The sequence below is a fragment of the Lepus europaeus genome, chromosome 13 (assembly GCF_033115175.1).
Source record: "Lepus europaeus isolate LE1 chromosome 13, mLepTim1.pri, whole genome shotgun sequence".
NCBI lineage: Eukaryota > Metazoa > Chordata > Mammalia > Lagomorpha > Leporidae > Lepus > Lepus europaeus.
Genome location: NC_084839.1, coordinates 69781650 through 69787649, shown reverse-complemented (window position 1 = coordinate 69787649; position 6000 = coordinate 69781650). Strand labels below are relative to the sequence as shown.

The window sequence follows — 6000 nt, the reverse complement described above, 5'->3', positions numbered from 1 at the left end:
GTCTCCGAATGAAATTTAGGGCTTGTCCCGTGGTTGCTCTGGTCACCCTTGGTGTCAGTCTCATTTCAGTAATTACAGCATCCTGTCCCAGGTAATACTCCGGACTTCAATCCTGATGTAAAATTGAGGCCTCTTGCCACCCCCAGGTTGGTGCTGCTGAAGGAAGGAAGCCTATGGCAGACAGAGGGCTGGGGCGGGGGGGGGCGGGGAGCTGGTTTCTGCCCCCCCCCCCACCAACGTGTTAAGCAAATAAGGGTTCCAACCCCTTCAGAGTTTGAGTCCAGGAGGTAAAGGAGATGTGGCCTCCAGCCACGCCAGGGTCCTCAGTGGAATGTGGTGATTCAGTGCCCTGAATGACCCCTCTGTTATGCCCCTCAACGATCAATCATCCCCGCCTGTGTCAGAATCCCTCCCCCATTCCCATCCCAGAAGAAACGGCGTGGTCAGGTGGGAATGTCTCTCCTGCCCCCACCTGTCATCTCTCTCTTTTTCTCCCCAGTCTTGGGTGACGCTGCCTTCCTCCTCTGGTCCCTGATTCAGCCATTCACCCCTGCTCTGACTCTCAGTGCCCCCAGACGCCAGCCACAAGAGCAGAGCAGGTGGACTAGATTTAGAGATCCAGGGCCCTTTTTCCATTAGGACGGCTCTTTTCTGTGTCTCATACAATACAGCTCCCTGTGATTAATTTCTGCGTTTAACACTACACCAGTCAAAATTAAAAAATTATTTCTTTTTGTGGTAAGATAAATGTAACAGAAAATTTACCATTTTAACCATTTTTAAGTGTATGATTCAGAGGTATTCGTACAATTACATTGCTGTACAACTGTCACTACTGTCTGTGTCCAGAACTTCTTTATCATCCCCAACCGAAACTCTGTGCCACTTGCACACTAATCCCCCCATTCCCTACACCACACCTCCTGATGTCCCTTAACCCACCCTCTCTCTGAGAATCTGTGCATCTCATGTAAGTGGAATCTACAGTGTCTTTTTGTGCCTGGTTTATTTCACTTAGAAAAATGTACTCAAGATTCTCCCATTGTAGCACATGTCAGAATTTCCTTCCTTTTTAAAGCTCAATAATATTCCATTGTATGTATACACCTCACTATGTTTATCCATTCACCTGTTGATGAATATTCCGGTGGTTTCCACCTTTTAGCTACTCTGAAGAATGCTGCTATGCATGTTGACATACATGTATCCATTTGAGAGGCTTTCAATTTTGGTGGTATACCCAGAAGGGAATTTATTTAATTATCTTTGAATAGGAAATACATACATTCTCATGATGGACAATATCAGAGATACAAAGATCATACAGTGACCCCTGAGCCCCTCCCTCCCAGTTCCCTCCCCAGCAGACATCACTGCAACAGTTTTTGTAACTTCCTACTTGGAGAGACCCTGTACTCATAGGCACGCTCCACACATGAGTAATGGCGAGCCTTAAGACCATTCTTGGGGCTGGCGCTGTGGCGCAATGGGTTAACGCCCTGGCCTGAAGTGCCAGCATCCCATGTGGGTGCGGGTTCAAGACCCGGCTGCTCTACTTCCTGTCCAGCTTTCTGTGATGGCCCAGGAAAGCAGTGGAAGATGGCCCAAATCCTTGGGCCCCCGCACCCACGTGGGAGACTGGGAGGAAGCTCCTGACTCCTGGCTTCGGATCGGCACAGCTCTGGCCATTGCGGCCATCTGGGGAGTGAACCATCGGATGGAAGACCTCTCTCTCTCTCTGCCTTTCCTCTGTGTAACTCTTTCAAATAAATCGTTTTAAAAAAAAAAAAGACCATTCTATACTCTGCTTTTTCCCACCCAACCATATTTCTAAAAGATCATTCTGAGTTTCTTCATTCTCTTTATTTATTTTTTATTTATTTTTTTGACAGGCAGAGTGGATAGTGAGAGAGAGAGAGAGAGAGAGAGAGAGAGAGAGAGAAAGGTCTTTCTTTTTGCTGTTGGTTCACCCTCCAATGGCCGCTGCGGCTGGCTCATCGGGCTGATCCGAAGCCAGGAGCCAGGTGTTTCTCCTGGTCTCCCATGCGGGTGCAGGGCCCAAACACTTGGGCCATCCTCCACTGCCTTCCCGGGCCATAGCAGAGAGCTGGCCTGGAAGAGGGGCAACCGGGATAGAATCCAGCGCCCCAATCGGGACTAGAACCTGGTGTGCACGGCGCCGGCCTTCATTCTCTTTAAAACCTTCATGGTTTTACAAAATAAAGACAAAGCTTTTTCGTTTTTTTTTTTTTTTTTAAATCAGTTTTCCACTGATAGACACCCAGATTGTTTCTAATATTCTTCTTCCATGAGCAATGTTGTAATAATAACTTCTGGCATTTATTGAACATTTACTGTGTGCCAGAACCTCATTAAACTTCTGTGTATTATATCATTTAATTCCCATGATGCCCCTCTGATAGGAGTGCAGTGAAATGAGTCACTGGCCCAAACCATCTATCTGTCTTTGTTCACAGGTGTATCCGTAAGATAACTTTCCAGACAAAGGATTACTGCTACCAAAAGGTATGTGCGTTTCAAAGTTATACAGATGTTGCCAAAGTGGCCCATGTGAGGCCGTGCTCCTCTTTAGTCTAACAAGCAAGCGTACACACAAGTATGAGGCCTGTCACCCTCCACTGTCACTGTTGTGAAAGGGGAAACTGGCACCTCATTATGTCTCCGTTTTTTTTCTTTAAATGAGTGCGTTGACCATTTTTTTCAAAAATATTTACAGGCCATTTGTTTTTGTAATGAGGTTTTAAAAACAAAATGGTGTTACAGTTGATCTAGGAAACTGTATAGACAAGATAGGCTGGATTCCTTTAAATTTTAGTTTTATTTATAGTTTTTTTTTTAAAGAATAAGTAATTTAGACACAAGTTTCAAAACTCAAAAGGACAAAGTGGGTAGAGACTATAGCCCCTTCTGTGTCTCTGTGCAGCCACTCAGTTCCTCTCTGGTCTCCAAACTCAACCAGATCTTCATTTCTGGCCCCTGTGCCTATAACCTGGGCCTCGCTGTGCCCCTGAGCTGCTCCATCTGAAATACTAAGTGTAAACCTTCCACTGTGTCCTCTCAGCTCCACCCAGTGTCCGATCTTCAGTTCTCAAGACACAGCACCTGCCCCTTGCTACCTTTCAGTTGCCGTCTCCCTGAGGTTCTCAGCCCCTCCCCAGGCTCCACTTCCTGGCCCTCAGGCCCCCTGCCCCACCTGCCTGGAAAAACCTTATTTCTGTTTCTGGCTCAGAGCTGGCCCGCCCCTGGGGCCACTCAGTCTTTGTATCTCAAGCAGAGTTAGCAGAGTAACAACTTAACTGCCCAGCCTGGAACCCTTGCAAGGGTGAAGCCAAGATGACAGGGCAGATGGTGATTGTGCAGGGCCAACCAGGAGACAAGCTCAGCCTGTCTAAGGAGCAGTCACCCTGTTTCAGGGCAGACATAAATAACGCGTACCGAGCCCAGCACGTGACGATGTTGCTGCCTTTGTCCACTGCCCATGCTTCACTCCTAAACTGATTTTAAAAAAGGATTTATGTATAAATTTGAAAGAGTTACAGAGAAAGACAAGGGGAAAGAAGAGAGAGAGAGAGAGAGAGAGAGAGAGAGAGAGAGAGAGAAAGGCCTTTCATCCCCTGGTTCACCCCCCAAATGGCCTCAATAGCTGGGGCTGGGCCAGGCCAAAGCCAGCAGCCAGGAGCTTCTTCTGGTCTCCCACATGGGAGCCCAGGTGTTGGGCAATCTTTCACTGCTTTCCCAGGCACATTAGCAGGGAGCTGGATGGGAAGTGGAGCAGCCAGGACTCGGACTGGCATCCATGTGGGATGCCAGCAGTGGCTTTACCCACTACACCGCAGCACTGGCATCCAAATTAATCTTTAAGTCATGCATTTACTCAACACTGTTTTCTTAAAGACACATTCTTCCAGTTTCAGCCCCTGAAGTCATGTAAGAAGAATCAGTTTATTTCTAAAACCCTCCATCTTTATTTTGAGCCCCTATATTTAAAAAAGTGCTGACACTTAGTCCCAGTCAGTTCTGAGTTCCCTTCACAGCTTGCATTTTGGAGTTGGGGTGGGATAGAGTACAGGGTTCCAGGTTGCTAGGGACCTACAAAGGCATCTTTGATGCCATCTGTCCTTGTCCTGTCTGGTTCTACATGGTTGGTGCCTGAAGGTCACCATGCAGATAGTTCTCCCTCTGCCTCTTCATGCTGCCTCGGCAAGCTTGCCTAGGGCCCTCCTGGCCTGGACACACCTTGCAGTCATTCTCTCTGAGAAGCAAGTCAGAGGTCCTCTCTGTCTCAGACCCACGTATCCATAGAGATGCTGCCTGCTCTCTGGTGTGCAGGGAGCAGGATGAGCCGTCTCAGAACCAAGCATATTTATGTCTCTTGACTCCCATCCAGCTCTCATCCTCGCGCTGGGGAACACTTCTAGGATGAAGGGGAGGGGATGGCCTTGATCTTTCTCTTCGCACTTTTCCTCCATACTTTGGCCTACCTAGGCCAGGAGTCTAGCAAATTCCCCCAAGAGAAGAGGCTACTTGATGTCTTTTCTCTCTCATTTTTTATGTTATTTTATGTTTTCTCTATAAATCTTTTAAGGAATACAAACTTCATACATTTCATAATTACAACTGTAAAACATGGCAATTCTTCCCACCATACCTGCCCTCCCACCCACTCTCCCACCCCTCTTCCTCCTCCCTCTCCTATTCCTATTCTTTTTTTTTTTTTAAAAAGAGTTTATTTATTTATTAGGCTGGTGCCGAGGCTCACTTGGCTAATTCTCCGCCTGCGGCGCCAGCACCCCGGGTTCTAGTCCCGGTTGGGGCACCAGATTCTGTCCAGGTTGCTCCTCTTTAGGCCAGCTCTCTGCTGTGGCCCGGGAAGGCAGTGGAGGATGGCCCAAGTGTTTGGGCCTTGCACCCGCATGGGAGACCTGGAGTAAGCACCTGGCTCCTGGCTTCGGATCGGCGCAGCGCCGGCAGTATCAGCCATTTGGGGAGTGAACCAACGGAAGGAAGACCTTACTCTCTCTCTCTCACTCACTGTCTAACTCTACCTGTCAAAAAAAAAAAAGATTTTATTTATTTATTTTAAAGGTAGAATTACAGACAGTGAGAGGAAGAGACAGAGAGAAAGGTCTTTCTTCCATTGGTTCACTCCCTAGATGGCTGCAATGGCTGGAGCTGCGCCAATCTAAAGCCAGGAGCCAGGAGCTTCTTCCTGGTCTCCTATGCGGGTGCAGGGGCCCAAGGACTTGGGCCATCCTCCACTGCCTTCCCAGGCTATAGCAGAGAGCTGGATCAGAAGAAGAGCAGTCAGGACCAGAACCGAAGCCCATATGGGATGCTGGCACTTCAGGCCAGAACTTTAACCCATTGCGGCAGGTGCCAGCCCCCCCCCCCCTATTTTTTACTAAGACCTATTTTCAATTAACTTTATACACATATGATTAACTCTATGTTAAGAGTTCAACAAATAGTATGAAAAAAACTGTTGTGCACCAGTCAAGACAACAGTCTCTCTCATTTTAAAGAGGTATGTATTTATTTGAAGGCAGTTACAGAGAAAGAATCTTCCATCCCAATGTCTCCCAAATGACTGCGATGGCTAGGGCTAGGCCAGGCTGAAGCCAGGAGCCTGGAACTCCATCTTTCCCACTGTGCCTGACAGGGGCCCAAGTGCTTAGGCCATCTAACACTGCTTTCCCAGGTACATTAGCAGGTGGCTGAATTGGAAGTGGAGCAGTGGGGACTCAGCACTGTGCCCACAACTCCGGCCTCACGTTCTCCCAGGGGCAGTGATCATGCAATGGCCTGACTGGCGGGGGAAGGGAGAGAAGGTGAAGGAGATATCAGGGGCGGGGGAGGCACTGGCTAACACTTCAGAACCTCACTGTGCAAGGCATGTATAAATGTCTTACATAATGTGTGCTTTCTGTCTTTCGTGATGTTACAGTTTTTAGAGCTTGTAGGCAAACCTTCCTATTCCTG

General features: G+C 48.0%; 1 protein-coding gene across 1 annotated transcript in view; it reads left to right on the top strand.

The window, feature by feature from the left end:
- The first annotated feature begins 2489 nt into the window (after positions 1–2489).
- The window catches only part of SLC4A5 (solute carrier family 4 member 5), a 115847-nt gene continuing 112336 nt past the window's right edge, over positions 2490–6000 (top strand). The window contains exon 1 of the mRNA XM_062209682.1: positions 2490–2526. The gene's annotated coding sequence lies outside the window, so the exon portion shown is untranslated. The remainder of the gene's footprint in view (positions 2527–6000) is intronic.